Raw genomic sequence first — 15,111 nt, forward strand, 5'->3', positions numbered from 1 at the left:
AAGGGCTTCTCTGTCGCGAGCGGGGTCTATGATTCAGCGATCATAGCCCCCTAGGCCGCACTCAGGGCCTGTGTGCTCAGAAGTGGACACATACGGTTTCTTACATCATCTGTGCCACACAGGTCCAAGAGGGGCATATTCAGGGTCACTTATTTATTTTTGTTCAATTGGGCCTCGATTGCTTTTGGGGTGGGGGGTGGTCGTTAAAATGGGAGCTGTTCAACTTTAAAAGTTTGCACTGAGGGTTCCTGGCTCAGCACTGAACTTTTGCAGGGCTTACACAAGATCTCAGGGTTAGATACTCAAAACGGGCCAGGGAAAAGGGACATGAGGTTGGGAGCATTTGAAGATTCAAAAGTTCGACGCTTATTAGATTCACATTTACTAGTGATGACCCAGAGAGGTCAGGTTCGGGAGGCTCACAGGCACGAGTTTTGCTCGGAATGGGCCACATCCAGATGCTGATGCTCAGTGGCATTAGCACTAAGATGTCTCCCATTCTCGGCGTGGGTCCACCCCCATTCTCAGGGTGGGTCCATCCACATGAAGGCTCGTGGCCTGGCGCGTTTTCTGGGACTTCACAGAGTTACAGGTGTTGTATTTGAACGGGTCCCTTTGAAATCAGAGCGTCCATGCTCATCAAAGTGCACTTAGAGGAAATTCACATCGCCAAGGGGCGACGTGCGAGCCGACGTCACAATGTTGAGGGTTCGCATCCAAGGAGTCTACGAATGGACGGTACACGTTCAGAGGGCCCACACGAAGAAGTCTGCAAACAGGTACGTCGGTACTCAGCAGGTTCTTTGTCGGGTGCCACAGGGCGAGGCGGTAAACGCGATCGACTGGGTAGATAAAGGGGAGCCATGTCACGTAGTTTAACACCTCACCAGTACCGTCGCAGGAAGAGGTCACAGCTTGGGAGTTCGAGGCTCTGGAAGATGCATAAACGGGGCTTACCTATTACAGAGGTGGCACATAGGCCACAGGGGCACTGATTAGGGAGGATATTATAGGGCCATCCATGGTCAGGACATTCCAGGCTTCTTGAATGGATCTTCAAAGTCTTGAGGCCCTGAGAGTCCACGTTCAGAGGGAGCTATGCTAAGGAGGTCTGAGGACACTGAAATTCCATGCCAGCAGGTTTCTTCACCCAAACCATTTCTTTGTCAGAATACTTTTGTATTCTGTAAGATCCATGGCTAAGGGCTTCTCTGTCGCGAGCGGGGTCTATGATTCAGCGATCATAGCCCCCTAGGCCGCACTCAGGGCCTGTGTGCTCAGAAGTGGACACATACGGTTTCTTACATCATCTGTGCCACACAGGTCCAAGAGGGGCATATTCAGGGTCACTTATTTATTTTTGTTCAATTGGGCCTCGACTGCTTTTGGGGGGGGGGGGGGTGGTCGTTTAAATGGGATCTGTTCAACTTTAAAAGTTGGCACTGAGGGTTCCTGGCTCAGCACTGAACTTTTGCAGGGCTTACACAAGATCTCAGGGTTAGATACTCAAAACGGGCCAGGGAAAAGGGACATGAGGTTGGGAGCATTTGAAGATTCAAAAGTTCGACGCTTATTAGATTCACATTTACTAGTGATGACCCAGAGAGGTCAGGTTCGGGAGGCTCACAGGCACGAGTTTTGCTCGGAATGGGCCACGTCCAGATGCTGATGCTCAGTGGCATTAGCACTAAGATGTCTCCCATTCTCGGCGTGGGTCCACCCCCATTCTCAGGGTGGGTCCATCCACATGAAGGCTCGTGGCCTGGCGCGTTTTCTGGGACTTCACAGAGTTACAGGTGTTGTATTTGAACGGGTCCCTTTGAAATCAGAGCGTCCATGCTCATCAAAGTGCACTTACAGGAAATTCACATCGCCAAGGGGCGACGTGCGAGCCGACGTCACAATGTTGAGGGTTCGCATCCAAGGAGTCTACGAATGGACGGTACACGTTTAGAGGGCCCACACGAAGAAGTCTGCAAACAGGTACGTCGGTACTCAGCAGGTTCTTTGTCGGGTGCCAGAGGGCGAGGCGGTAAACGCGATCGACTGGGTAGATAAAGGGGAGCCATGTCACGTAGTTTAACACCTCACCAGTACCGTCGCAGGAAGGGGTCACAGCTTGGGAGTTCGAGGCTCTGGAAGATGCATAAACGGGGCTTACCTATTACAGAGGTGGCACATAGGCCACAGGGGCACTGATTAGGGAGGATATTATAGGGCCATCCATGGTCAGGACATTCCAGGCTTCTTGAATGGATCTTCAAAGTCTTGAGGCCCTGAGAGTCCACGTTCAGAGGGAGCTATGCTAAGGAGGTCTGAGGACACTGAAATTCCATGCCAGCAGGTTTCTTCACCCAAACCATTTCTTTGTCAGAATACTTTTGTATTCTATAAGATCCATGGCTAAGGGCTTCTCTGTCGCGAGCGGGGTCTATGATTCAGCGATCATAGCCCCCTAGGCCGCACTCAGGGCCTGTGTGCTCAGAAGTGGACACATACGGTTTCTTACATCATCTGTGCCACACAGGTCCAAGAGGGGCATATTCACGGTCACTTATTTATTTTTGTTCAATTGAGCCTCGATTGCTTTTGGGGGGGCGGTGGTCGTTGAAATGGGAGCTGTTCAACTTTAAAAGTTTGCACTGAGGGTTCCTGGCTCAGCACTGAACTTTTGCAGGGCTTACACAAGATCTCAGGGTTAGATACTCAAAACGGGCCAGTGAAAAGGGACATGAGGTTGGGAGCATTTGAAGATTCAAAATTTCGACGCTTATTAGATTCACATTTACTAGTGATGACCCAGAGAGGTCAGGTTCGGGAGGCTCACAGGCACGAGTTTTGCTCGGAATGGGCCACATCCAGATGCTGATGCTCAGTGGCATTAGCACTAAGATGTCTCCCATTCTCGGCGTGGGTCCACCCCCATTCTCAGGGTGGGTCCATCCACATGAAGGCTCGTGGCCTGGCGCGTTTTCTGGGACTTCACAGAGTTACAGGTGTTGTATTTGAACGGGTCCCTTTGAAATCAGAGCGTCCATGCTCATCAAAGTGCACTTACAGGAAATTCACATCGCCAAGGGGCGACGTGCGAGCCGACGTCACAATGTTGAGGGTTCGCATCCAAGGAGTCTACGAATGGACGGTACACGTTTAGAGGGCCCACACGAAGAAGTCTGCAAACAGGTACGTCGGTACTCAGCAGGTTCTTTGTCGGGTGCCACAGGGCGAGGCGGTAAACGCGATCGACTGGGTAGATAAAGGGGAGCCATGTCACGTAGTTTAACACCTCACCAGTACCGTCGCAGGAAGGGGTCACAGCTTGGGAGTTCGAGGCTCTGGAAGATGCATAAACGGGGCTTACCTATTACAGAGGTGGCACATAGGCCACAGGGGCACTGATTAGGGAGGATATTATAGGGCCATCCATGGTCAGGACATTCCAGGCTTCTTGAATGGATCTTCAAAGTCTTGAGGCCCTGAGAGTCCACGTTCAGAGGGAGCTATGCTAAGGAGGTCTGAGGACACTGAAATTCCATGCCAGCAGGTTTCTTCACCCAAACCATTTCTTTGTCAGAATACTTTTGTATTCTGTAAGATCCATGGCTAAGGGCTTCTCTGTCGCGAGCGGGGTCTATGATTCAGCGATCATAGCCCCCTAGGCCGCACTCAGGGCCTGTGTGCTCAGAAGTGGACACATACGGTTTCTTACATCATCTGTGCCACACAGGTCCAAGAGGGGCATATTCAGGGTCACTTATTTATTTTTGTTCAATTGGGCCTCGACTGCTTTTGGGGGGGGGTGGGTGTTCGTTTAAATGGGAGCTGTTCAACTTTAAAAGTTGGCACTGAGGGTTCCTGGCTCAGCACTGAACTTTTGCAGGGCTTACACAAGATCTCAGGGTTAGATACTCAAAACGGGCCAGGGAAAAGGGACATGAGGTTGGGAGCATTTGAAGATTCAAAATTTCGACGCTTATTAGATTCACATTTACTAGTGATGACCCAGAGAGGTCAGGTTCGGGAGGCTCACAGGCACGAGTTTTGCTCGGAATGGGCCACGTCCAGATGCTGATGCTCAGTGGCATTAGCACTAAGATGTCTCCCATTCTCGGCGTGGGTCCACCCCCATTCTCAGGGTGGGTCCATCCACATGAAGGCTCGTGGCCTGGCGCGTTTTCTGGGACTTCACAGAGTTACAGGTGTTGTATTTGAACGGGTCCCTTTGAAATCAGAGCGTCCATGCTCATCAAAGTGCACTTACAGGAAATTCACATCGCCAAGGGGCGACGTGCGAGCCGACGTCACAATGTTGAGGGTTCGCATCCAAGGAGTCTACGAATGGACGGTACACGTTTAGAGGGCCCACACGAAGAAGTCTGCAAACAGGTACGTCGGTACTCAGCAGGTTCTTTGTCGGGTGCCACAGGGCGAGGCGGTAAACGCGATCGACTGGGTAGATAAAGGGGAGCCATGTCACGTAGTTTAACACCTCACCAGTACCGTCGCAGGAAGAGGTCACAGCTTGGGAGTTCGAGGCTCTGGAAGATGCATAAACGGGGCTTACCTATTACAGAGGTGGCACATAGGCCACAGGGGCACTGATTAGGGAGGATATTATAGGGCCATCCATGGTCAGGACATTCCAGGCTTCTTGAATGGATCTTCAAAGTCTTGAGGCCCTGAGAGTCCACGTTCAGAGGGAGCTATGCTAAGGAGGTCTGAGGACACTGAAATTCCATGCCAGCAGGTTTCTTCACCCAAACCATTTCTTTGTCAGAATACTTTTGTATTCTGTAAGATCCATGGCTAAGGGCTTCTCTGTCGCGAGCGGGGTCTATGATTCAGCGATCATAGCCCCCTAGGCCGCACTCAGGGCCTGTGTGCTCAGAAGTGGACACATACGGTTTCTTACATCATCTGTGCCACACAGGTCCAAGAGGGGCATATTCAGGGTCACTTATTTATTTTTGTTCAATTGGGCCTCGACTGCTTTTGGGGGGGGGGGTGGTCGTTTAAATGGGAGCTGTTCAACTTTAAAAGTTTGCACTGAGGGTTCCTGGCTCAGCACTGAACTTTTGCAGGGCTTACACAAGATCTCAGGGTTAGATACTCAAAACGGGCCAGGGTAAAGGGACATGAGGTTGGGAGCATTTGAAGATTCAAAATTTCGACGCTTATTAGATTCACATTTACTAGTGATGACCCAGAGAGGTCAGGTTCGGGAGGCTCACAGGCACGAGTTTTGCTCGGAATGGGCCACGTCCAGATGCTGATGCTCAGTGGCATTAGCACTAAGATGTCTCCCATTCTCGGCGTGGGTCCACCCCCATTCTCAGGGTGGGTCCATCCACATGAAGGCTCGTGGCCTGGCGCGTTTTCTGGGACTTCACAGAGTTACAGGTGTTGTATTTGAACGGGTCCCTTTGAAATCAGAGCGTCCATGCTCATCAAAGTGCACTTACAGGAAATTCACATCGCCAAGGGGCGACGTGCGAGCCGACGTCACAATGTTGAGGGTTCGCATCCAAGGAGTCTACGAATGGACGGTACACGTTTAGAGGGCCCACACGAAGAAGTCTGCAAACAGGTACGTCGGTACTCAGCAGGTTCTTTGTCGGGTGCCACAGGGCGAGGCGGTAAACGCGATCGACTGGGTAGATAAAGGGGAGCCATGTCACGTAGTTTAACACCTCACCAGTACCGTCGCAGGAAGGGGTCACAGCTTGGGAGTTCGAGGCTCTGGAAGATGCATAAACGGGGCTTACCTATTACAGAGGTGGCACATAGGCCACAGGGGCACTGATTAGGGAGGATATTATAGGGCCATCCATGGTCAGGACATTCCAGGCTTCTTGAATGGATCTTCAAAGTCTTGAGGCCCTGAGAGTCCACGTTCAGAGGGAGCTATGCTAAGGAGGTCTGAGGACACTGAAATTCCATGCCAGCAGGTTTCTTCACCCAAACCATTTCTTTGTCAGAATACTTTTGTATTCTGTAAGATCCATGGCTAAGGGCTTCTCTGTCGCGAGCGGGGTCTATGATTCAGCGATCATAGCCCCCTAGGCCGCACTCAGGGCCTGTGTGCTCAGAAGTGGACACATACGGTTTCTTACATCATCTGTGCCACACAGGTCCAAGAGGGGCATATTCAGGGTCACTTATTTATTTTTGTTCAATTGGGCCTCGACTGCTTTTGGGGGGGGGTGGGTGTTCGTTTAAATGGGAGCTGTTCAACTTTAAAAGTTGGCACTGAGGGTTCCTGGCTCAGCACTGAACTTTTGCAGGGCTTACACAAGATCTCAGGGTTAGATACTCAAAACGGGCCAGGGAAAAGGGACATGAGGTTGGGAGCATTTGAAGATTCAAAATTTCGACGCTTATTAGATTCACATTTACTAGTGATGACCCAGAGAGGTCAGGTTCGGGAGGCTCACAGGCACGAGTTTTGCTCGGAATGGGCCACGTCCAGATGCTGATGCTCAGTGGCATTAGCACTAAGATGTCTCCCATTCTCGGCGTGGGTCCACCCCCATTCTCAGGGTGGGTCCATCCACATGAAGGCTCGTGGCCTGGCGCGTTTTCTGGGACTTCACAGAGTTACAGGTGTTGTATTTGAACGGGTCCCTTTGAAATCAGAGCGTCCATGCTCATCAAAGTGCACTTAGAGGAAATTCACATCGCCAAGGGGCGACGTGCGAGCCGACGTCACAATGTTGAGGGTTCGCATCCAAGGAGTCTACGAATGGACGGTACACGTTCAGAGGGCCCACACGAAGAAGTCTGCAAACAGGTACGTCGGTACTCAGCAGGTTCTTTGTCGGGTGCCACAGGGCGAGGCGGTAAACGCGATCGACTGGGTAGATAAAGGGGAGCCATGTCACGTAGTTTAACACCTCACCAGTACCGTCGCAGGAAGAGGTCACAGCTTGGGAGTTCGAGGCTCTGGAAGATGCATAAACGGGGCTTACCTATTACAGAGGTGGCACATAGGCCACAGGGGCACTGATTAGGGAGGATATTATAGGGCCATCCATGGTCAGGACATTCCAGGCTTCTTGAATGGATCTTCAAAGTCTTGAGGCCCTGAGAGTCCACGTTCAGAGGGAGCTATGCTAAGGAGGTCTGAGGACACTGAAATTCCATGCCAGCAGGTTTCTTCACCCAAACCATTTCTTTGTCAGAATACTTTTGTATTCTGTAAGATCCATGGCTAAGGGCTTCTCTGTCGCGAGCGGGGTCTATGATTCAGCGATCATAGCCCCCTAGGCCGCACTCAGGGCCTGTGTGCTCAGAAGTGGACACATACGGTTTCTTACATCATCTGTGCCACACAGGTCCAAGAGGGGCATATTCAGGGTCACTTATTTATTTTTGTTCAATTGGGCCTCGACTGCTTTTGGGGGGGGGGGTGGTCGTTTAAATGGGATCTGTTCAACTTTAAAAGTTTCCACTGAGGGTTCCTGGCTCAGCACTGAACTTTTGCAGGGCTTACACAAGATCTCAGGGTTAGATACTCAAAACGGGCCAGGGAAAAGGGACATGAGGTTGGGAGCATTTGAAGATTCAAAATTTCGACGCTTATTAGATTCACATTTACTACTGATGACCCAGAGAGGTCAGGTTCGGGAGGCTCACAGGCACGAGTTTTGCTCGGAATGGGCCACGTCCAGATGCTGATGCTCAGTGGCATTAGCACTAAGATGTCTCCCATTCTCGGCGTGGGTCCACCCCCATTCTCAGGGTGGGTCCATCCACATGAAGGCTCGTGGCCTGGCGCGTTTTCTGGGACTTCACAGAGTTACAGGTGTTGTATTTGAACGGGTCCCTTTGAAATCAGAGCGTCCATGCTCATCAAAGTGCACTTACAGGAAATTCACATCGCCAAGGGGCGACGTGCGAGCCGACGTCACAATGTTGAGGGTTCGCATCCAAGGAGTCTACGAATGGACGGTACACGTTTAGAGGGCCCACACGAAGAAGTCTGCAAACAGGTACGTCGGTACTCAGCAGGTTCTTTGTCGGGTGCCACAGGGCGAGGCGGTAAACGCGATCGACTGGGTAGATAAAGGGGAGCCATGTCACGTAGTTTAACACCTCACCAGTACCGTCGCAGGAAGGGGTCACAGCTTGGGAGTTCGAGGCTCTGGAAGATGCATAAACGGGGCTTACCTATTACAGAGGTGGCACATAGGCCACAGGGGCACTGATTAGGGAGGATATTATAGGGCCATCCATGGTCAGGACATTCCAGGCTTCTTGAATGGATCTTCAAAGTCTTGAGGCCCTGAGAGTCCACGTTCAGAGGGAGCTATGCTAAGGAGGTCTGAGGACACTGAAATTCCATGCCAGCAGGTTTCTTCACCCAAACCATTTCTTTGTCAGAATACTTTTGTATTCTGTAAGATCCATGGCTAAGGGCTTCTCTGTCGCGAGCGGGGTCTATGATTCAGCGATCATAGCCCCCTAGGCCGCACTCAGGGCCTGTGTGCTCAGAAGTGGACACATACGGTTTCTTACATCATCTGTGCCACACAGGTCCAAGAGGGGCATATTCAGGGTCACTTATTTATTTTTGTTCAATTGGGCCTCGACTGCTTTTGGGGGGGGGTGGGTGTTCGTTTAAATGGGAGCTGTTCAACTTTAAAAGTTGGCACTGAGGGTTCCTGGCTCAGCACTGAACTTTTGCAGGGCTTACACAAGATCTCAGGGTTAGATACTCAAAACGGGCCAGGGAAAAGGGACATGAGGTTGGGAGCATTTGAAGATTCAAAATTTCGACGCTTATTAGATTCACATTTACTAGTGATGACCCAGAGAGGTCAGGTTCGGGAGGCTCACAGGCACGAGTTTTGCTCGGAATGGGCCACGTCCAGATGCTGATGCTCAGTGGCATTAGCACTAAGATGTCTCCCATTCTCGGCGTGGGTCCACCCCCATTCTCAGGGTGGGTCCATCCACATGAAGGCTCGTGGCCTGGCGCGTTTTCTGGGACTTCACAGAGTTACAGGTGTTGTATTTGAACGGGTCCCTTTGAAATCAGAGCGTCCATGCTCATCAAAGTGCACTTAGAGGAAATTCACATCGCCAAGGGGCGACGTGCGAGCCGACGTCACAATGTTGAGGGTTCGCATCCAAGGAGTCTACGAATGGACGGTACACGTTCAGAGGGCCCACACGAAGAAGTCTGCAAACAGGTACGTCGGTACTCAGCAGGTTCTTTGTCGGGTGCCACAGGGCGAGGCGGTAAACGCGATCGACTGGGTAGATAAAGGGGAGCCATGTCACGTAGTTTAACACCTCACCAGTACCGTCGCAGGAAGAGGTCACAGCTTGGGAGTTCGAGGCTCTGGAAGATGCATAAACGGGGCTTACCTATTACAGAGGTGGCACATAGGCCACAGGGGCACTGATTAGGGAGGATATTATAGGGCCATCCATGGTCAGGACATTCCAGGCTTCTTGAATGGATCTTCAAAGTCTTGAGGCCCTGAGAGTCCACGTTCAGAGGGAGCTATGCTAAGGAGGTCTGAGGACACTGAAATTCCATGCCAGCAGGTTTCTTCACCCAAACCATTTCTTTGTCAGAATACTTTTGTATTCTGTAAGATCCATGGCTAAGGGCTTCTCTGTCGCGAGCGGGGTCTATGATTCAGCGATCATAGCCCCCTAGGCCGCACTCAGGGCCTGTGTGCTCAGAAGTGGACACATACGGTTTCTTACATCATCTGTGCCACACAGGTCCAAGAGGGGCATATTCAGGGTCACTTATTTATTTTTGTTCAATTGGGCCTCGACTGCTTTTGGGGGGGGGGGTGGTCGTTTAAATGGGATCTGTTCAACTTTAAAAGTTTCCACTGAGGGTTCCTGGCTCAGCACTGAACTTTTGCAGGGCTTACACAAGATCTCAGGGTTAGATACTCAAAACGGGCCAGGGAAAAGGGACATGAGGTTGGGAGCATTTGAAGATTCAAAATTTCGACGCTTATTAGATTCACATTTACTACTGATGACCCAGAGAGGTCAGGTTCGGGAGGCTCACAGGCACGAGTTTTGCTCGGAATGGGCCACGTCCAGATGCTGATGCTCAGTGGCATTAGCACTAAGATGTCTCCCATTCTCGGCGTGGGTCCACCCCCATTCTCAGGGTGGGTCCATCCACATGAAGGCTCGTGGCCTGGCGCGTTTTCTGGGACTTCACAGAGTTACAGGTGTTGTATTTGAACGGGTCCCTTTGAAATCAGAGCGTCCATGCTCATCAAAGTGCACTTACAGGAAATTCACATCGCCAAGGGGCGACGTGCGAGCCGACGTCACAATGTTGAGGGTTCGCATCCAAGGAGTCTACGAATGGACGGTACACGTTTAGAGGGCCCACACGAAGAAGTCTGCAAACAGGTACGTCGGTACTCAGCAGGTTCTTTGTCGGGTGCCACAGGGCGAGGCGGTAAACGCGATCGACTGGGTAGATAAAGGGGAGCCATGTCACGTAGTTTAACACCTCACCAGTACCGTCGCAGGAAGAGGTCACAGCTTGGGAGTTCGAGGCTCTGGAAGATGCATAAACGGGGCTTACCTATTACAGAGGTGGCACATAGGCCACAGGGGCACTGATTAGGGAGGATATTATAGGGCCATCCATGGTCAGGACATTCCAGGCTTCTTGAATGGATCTTCAAAGTCTTGAGGCCCTGAGAGTCCACGTTCAGAGGGAGCTATGCTAAGGAGGTCTGAGGACACTGAAATTCCATGCCAGCAGGTTTCTTCACCCAAACCATTTCTTTGTCAGAATACTTTTGTATTCTGTAAGATCCATGGCTAAGGGCTTCTCTGTCGCGAGCGGGGTCTATGATTCAGCGATCATAGCCCCCTAGGCCGCACTCAGGGCCTGTGTGCTCAGAAGTGGACACATACGGTTTCTTACATCATCTGTGCCACACAGGTCCAAGAGGGGCATATTCAGGGTCACTTATTTATTTTTGTTCAATTGGGCCTCGACTGCTTTTGGGGGGGGGTGGGTGTTCGTTTAAATGGGAGCTGTTCAACTTTAAAAGTTGGCACTGAGGGTTCCTGGCTCAGCACTGAACTTTTGCAGGGCTTACACAAGATCTCAGGGTTAGATACTCAAAACGGGCCAGGGAAAAGGGACATGAGGTTGGGAGCATTTGAAGATTCAAAATTTCGACGCTTATTAGATTCACATTTACTAGTGATGACCCAGAGAGGTCAGGTTCGGGAGGCTCACAGGCACGAGTTTTGCTCGGAATGGGCCACGTCCAGATGCTGATGCTCAGTGGCATTAGCACTAAGATGTCTCCCATTCTCGGCGTGGGTCCACCCCCATTCTCAGGGTGGGTCCATCCACATGAAGGCTCGTGGCCTGGCGCGTTTTCTGGGACTTCACAGAGTTACAGGTGTTGTATTTGAACGGGTCCCTTTGAAATCAGAGCGTCCATGCTCATCAAAGTGCACTTAGAGGAAATTCACATCGCCAAGGGGCGACGTGCGAGCCGACGTCACAATGTTGAGGGTTCGCATCCAAGGAGTCTACGAATGGACGGTACACGTTCAGAGGGCCCACACGAAGAAGTCTGCAAACAGGTACGTCGGTACTCAGCAGGTTCTTTGTCGGGTGCCACAGGGCGAGGCGGTAAACGCGATCGACTGGGTAGATAAAGGGGAGCCATGTCACGTAGTTTAACACCTCACCAGTACCGTCGCAGGAAGAGGTCACAGCTTGGGAGTTCGAGGCTCTGGAAGATGCATAAACGGGGCTTACCTATTACAGAGGTGGCACATAGGCCACAGGGGCACTGATTAGGGAGGATATTATAGGGCCATCCATGGTCAGGACATTCCAGGCTTCTTGAATGGATCTTCAAAGTCTTGAGGCCCTGAGAGTCCACGTTCAGAGGGAGCTATGCTAAGGAGGTCTGAGGACACTGAAATTCCATGCCAGCAGGTTTCTTCACCCAAACCATTTCTTTGTCAGAATACTTTTGTATTCTGTAAGATCCATGGCTAAGGGCTTCTCTGTCGCGAGCGGGGTCTATGATTCAGCGATCATAGCCCCCTAGGCCGCACTCAGGGCCTGTGTGCTCAGAAGTGGACACATACGGTTTCTTACATCATCTGTGCCACACAGGTCCAAGAGGGGCATATTCAGGGTCACTTATTTATTTTTGTTCAATTGGGCCTCGACTGCTTTTGGGGGGGGGGGTGGTCGTTTAAATGGGATCTGTTCAACTTTAAAAGTTTCCACTGAGGGTTCCTGGCTCAGCACTGAACTTTTGCAGGGCTTACACAAGATCTCAGGGTTAGATACTCAAAACGGGCCAGGGAAAAGGGACATGAGGTTGGGAGCATTTGAAGATTCAAAATTTCGACGCTTATTAGATTCACATTTACTACTGATGACCCAGAGAGGTCAGGTTCGGGAGGCTCACAGGCACGAGTTTTGCTCGGAATGGGCCACGTCCAGATGCTGATGCTCAGTGGCATTAGCACTAAGATGTCTCCCATTCTCGGCGTGGGTCCACCCCCATTCTCAGGGTGGGTCCATCCACATGAAGGCTCGTGGCCTGGCGCGTTTTCTGGGACTTCACAGAGTTACAGGTGTTGTATTTGAACGGGTCCCTTTGAAATCAGAGCGTCCATGCTCATCAAAGTGCACTTACAGGAAATTCACATCGCCAAGGGGCGACGTGCGAGCCGACGTCACAATGTTGAGGGTTCGCATCCAAGGAGTCTACGAATGGACGGTACACGTTTAGAGGGCCCACACGAAGAAGTCTGCAAACAGGTACGTCGGTACTCAGCAGGTTCTTTGTCGGGTGCCACAGGGCGAGGCGGTAAACGCGATCGACTGGGTAGATAAAGGGGAGCCATGTCACGTAGTTTAACACCTCACCAGTACCGTCGCAGGAAGAGGTCACAGCTTGGGAGTTCGAGGCTCTGGAAGATGCATAAACGGGGCTTACCTATTACAGAGGTGGCACATAGGCCACAGGGGCACTGATTAGGGAGGATATTATAGGGCCATCCATGGTCAGGACATTCCAGGCTTCTTGAATGGATCTTCAAAGTCTTGAGGCCCTGAGAGTCCACGTTCAGAGGGAGCTATGCTAAGGAGGTCTGAGGACACTGAAATTCCATGCCAGCAGGTTTCTTCACCCAAACCATTTCTTTGTCAGAATACTTTTGTATTCTGTAAGATCCATGGCTAAGGGCTTCTCTGTCGCGAGCGGGGTCTATGATTCAGCGATCATAGCCCCCTAGGCCGCACTCAGGGCCTGTGTGCTCAGAAGTGGACACATACGGTTTCTTACATCATCTGTGCCACACAGGTCCAAGAGGGGCATATTCAGGGTCACTTATTTATTTTTGTTCAATTGGGCCTCGACTGCTTTTGGGGGGGGGGGGGTGGTCGTTTAAATGGGAGCTGTTCAACTTTAAAAGTTTCCACTGAGGGTTCCTGGCTCAGCACTGAACTTTTGCAGGGCTTACACAAGATCTCAGGGTTAGATACTCAAAACGGGCCAGGGAAAAGGGACATGAGGTTGGGAGCATTTGAAGATTCAAAATTTCGACGCTTATTAGATTCACATTTACTAGTGATGACCCAGAGAGGTCAGGTTCGGGAGGCTCACAGGCACGAGTTTTGCTCGGAATGGGCCACGTCCAGATGCTGATGCTCAGTGGCATTAGCACTAAGATGTCTCCCATTCTCGGCGTGGGTCCACCCCCATTCTCAGGGTGGGTCCATCCACATGAAGGCTCGTGGCCTGGCGCGTTTTCTGGGACTTCACAGAGTTACAGGTGTTGTATTTGAACGGGTCCCTTTGAAATCAGAGCGTCCATGCTCATCAAAGTGCACTTACAGGAAATTCACATCGCCAAGGGGCGACGTGCGAGCCGACGTCACAATGTTGAGGGTTCGCATCCAAGGAGTCTACGAATGGACGGTACACGTTCAGAGGGCCCACACGAAGAAGTCTGCAAACAGGTACGTCGGTACTCAGCAGGTTCTTTGTCGGGTGCCACAGGGCGAGGCGGTAAACGCGATCGACTGGGTAGATAAAGGGGAGCCATGTCACGTAGTTTAACACCTCACCAGTACCGTCGCAGGAAGGGGTCACAGCTTGGGAGTTCGAGGCTGTGGAAGATGCATAAACGGGGCTTACCTATTACAGAGGTGGCACATAGGCCACAGGGGCACTGATTAGGGAGGATATTATAGGGCCATCCATGGTCAGGACATTCCAGGCTTCTTGAATGGATCTTCAAAGTCTTGAGGCCCTGAGAGTCCACGTTCAGAGGGAGCTATGCTAAGGAGGTCTGAGGACACTGAAATTCCATGCCAGCAGGTTTCTTCACCCAAACCATTTCTTTGTCAGAATACTTTTGTATTCTGTAAGATCCATGGCTAAGGGCTTCTCTGTCGCGAGCGGGGTCTATGATTCAGCGATCATAGCCCCCTAGGCCGCACTCAGGGCCTGTGTGCTCAGAAGTGGACACATACGGTTTCTTACATCATCTGTGCCACACAGGTCCAAGAGGGGCATATTCAGGGTCACTTATTTATTTTTGTTCAATTGGGCCTCGACTGCTTTTGGGGGGGGGGGTGGTCGTTTAAATGGGAGCTGTTCAACTTTAAAAGTTTGCACTGAGGGTTCCTGGCTCAGCACTGAACTTTTGCAGGGCTTACACAAGATCTCAGGGTTAGATACTCAAAACGGGCCAGGGAAAAGGGACATGAGGTTGGGAGCATTTGAAGATTCAAAATTTCGACGCTTATTAGATTCACATTTACTAGTGATGACCCAGAGAGGTCAGGTTCGGGAGGCTCACAGGCACGAGTTTTGCTCGGAATGGGCCACGTCCAGATGCTGATGCTCAGTGGCATTAGCACTAAGATGTCTCCCATTCTCGGCGTGGGTCCACCCCCATTCTCAGGGTGGGTCCATCCACATGAAGGCTCGTGGCCTGGCGCGTTTTCTGGGACTTCACAGAGTTACAGGTGTTGTATTTGAACGGGTCCCTTTGAAATCAGAGCGTCCATGCTCATCAAAGTGCACTTACAGGAAATTCACATCGCCAAGGGGCGACGTGCGA

The sequence above is a fragment of the Furipterus horrens genome, unplaced genomic scaffold (genome assembly GCF_987537825.1).
Source record: "Furipterus horrens unplaced genomic scaffold, mFurHor1.1.pri manual_scaffold_15, whole genome shotgun sequence".
Classification (NCBI taxonomy): Eukaryota; Metazoa; Chordata; class Mammalia; order Chiroptera; family Furipteridae; genus Furipterus; species Furipterus horrens.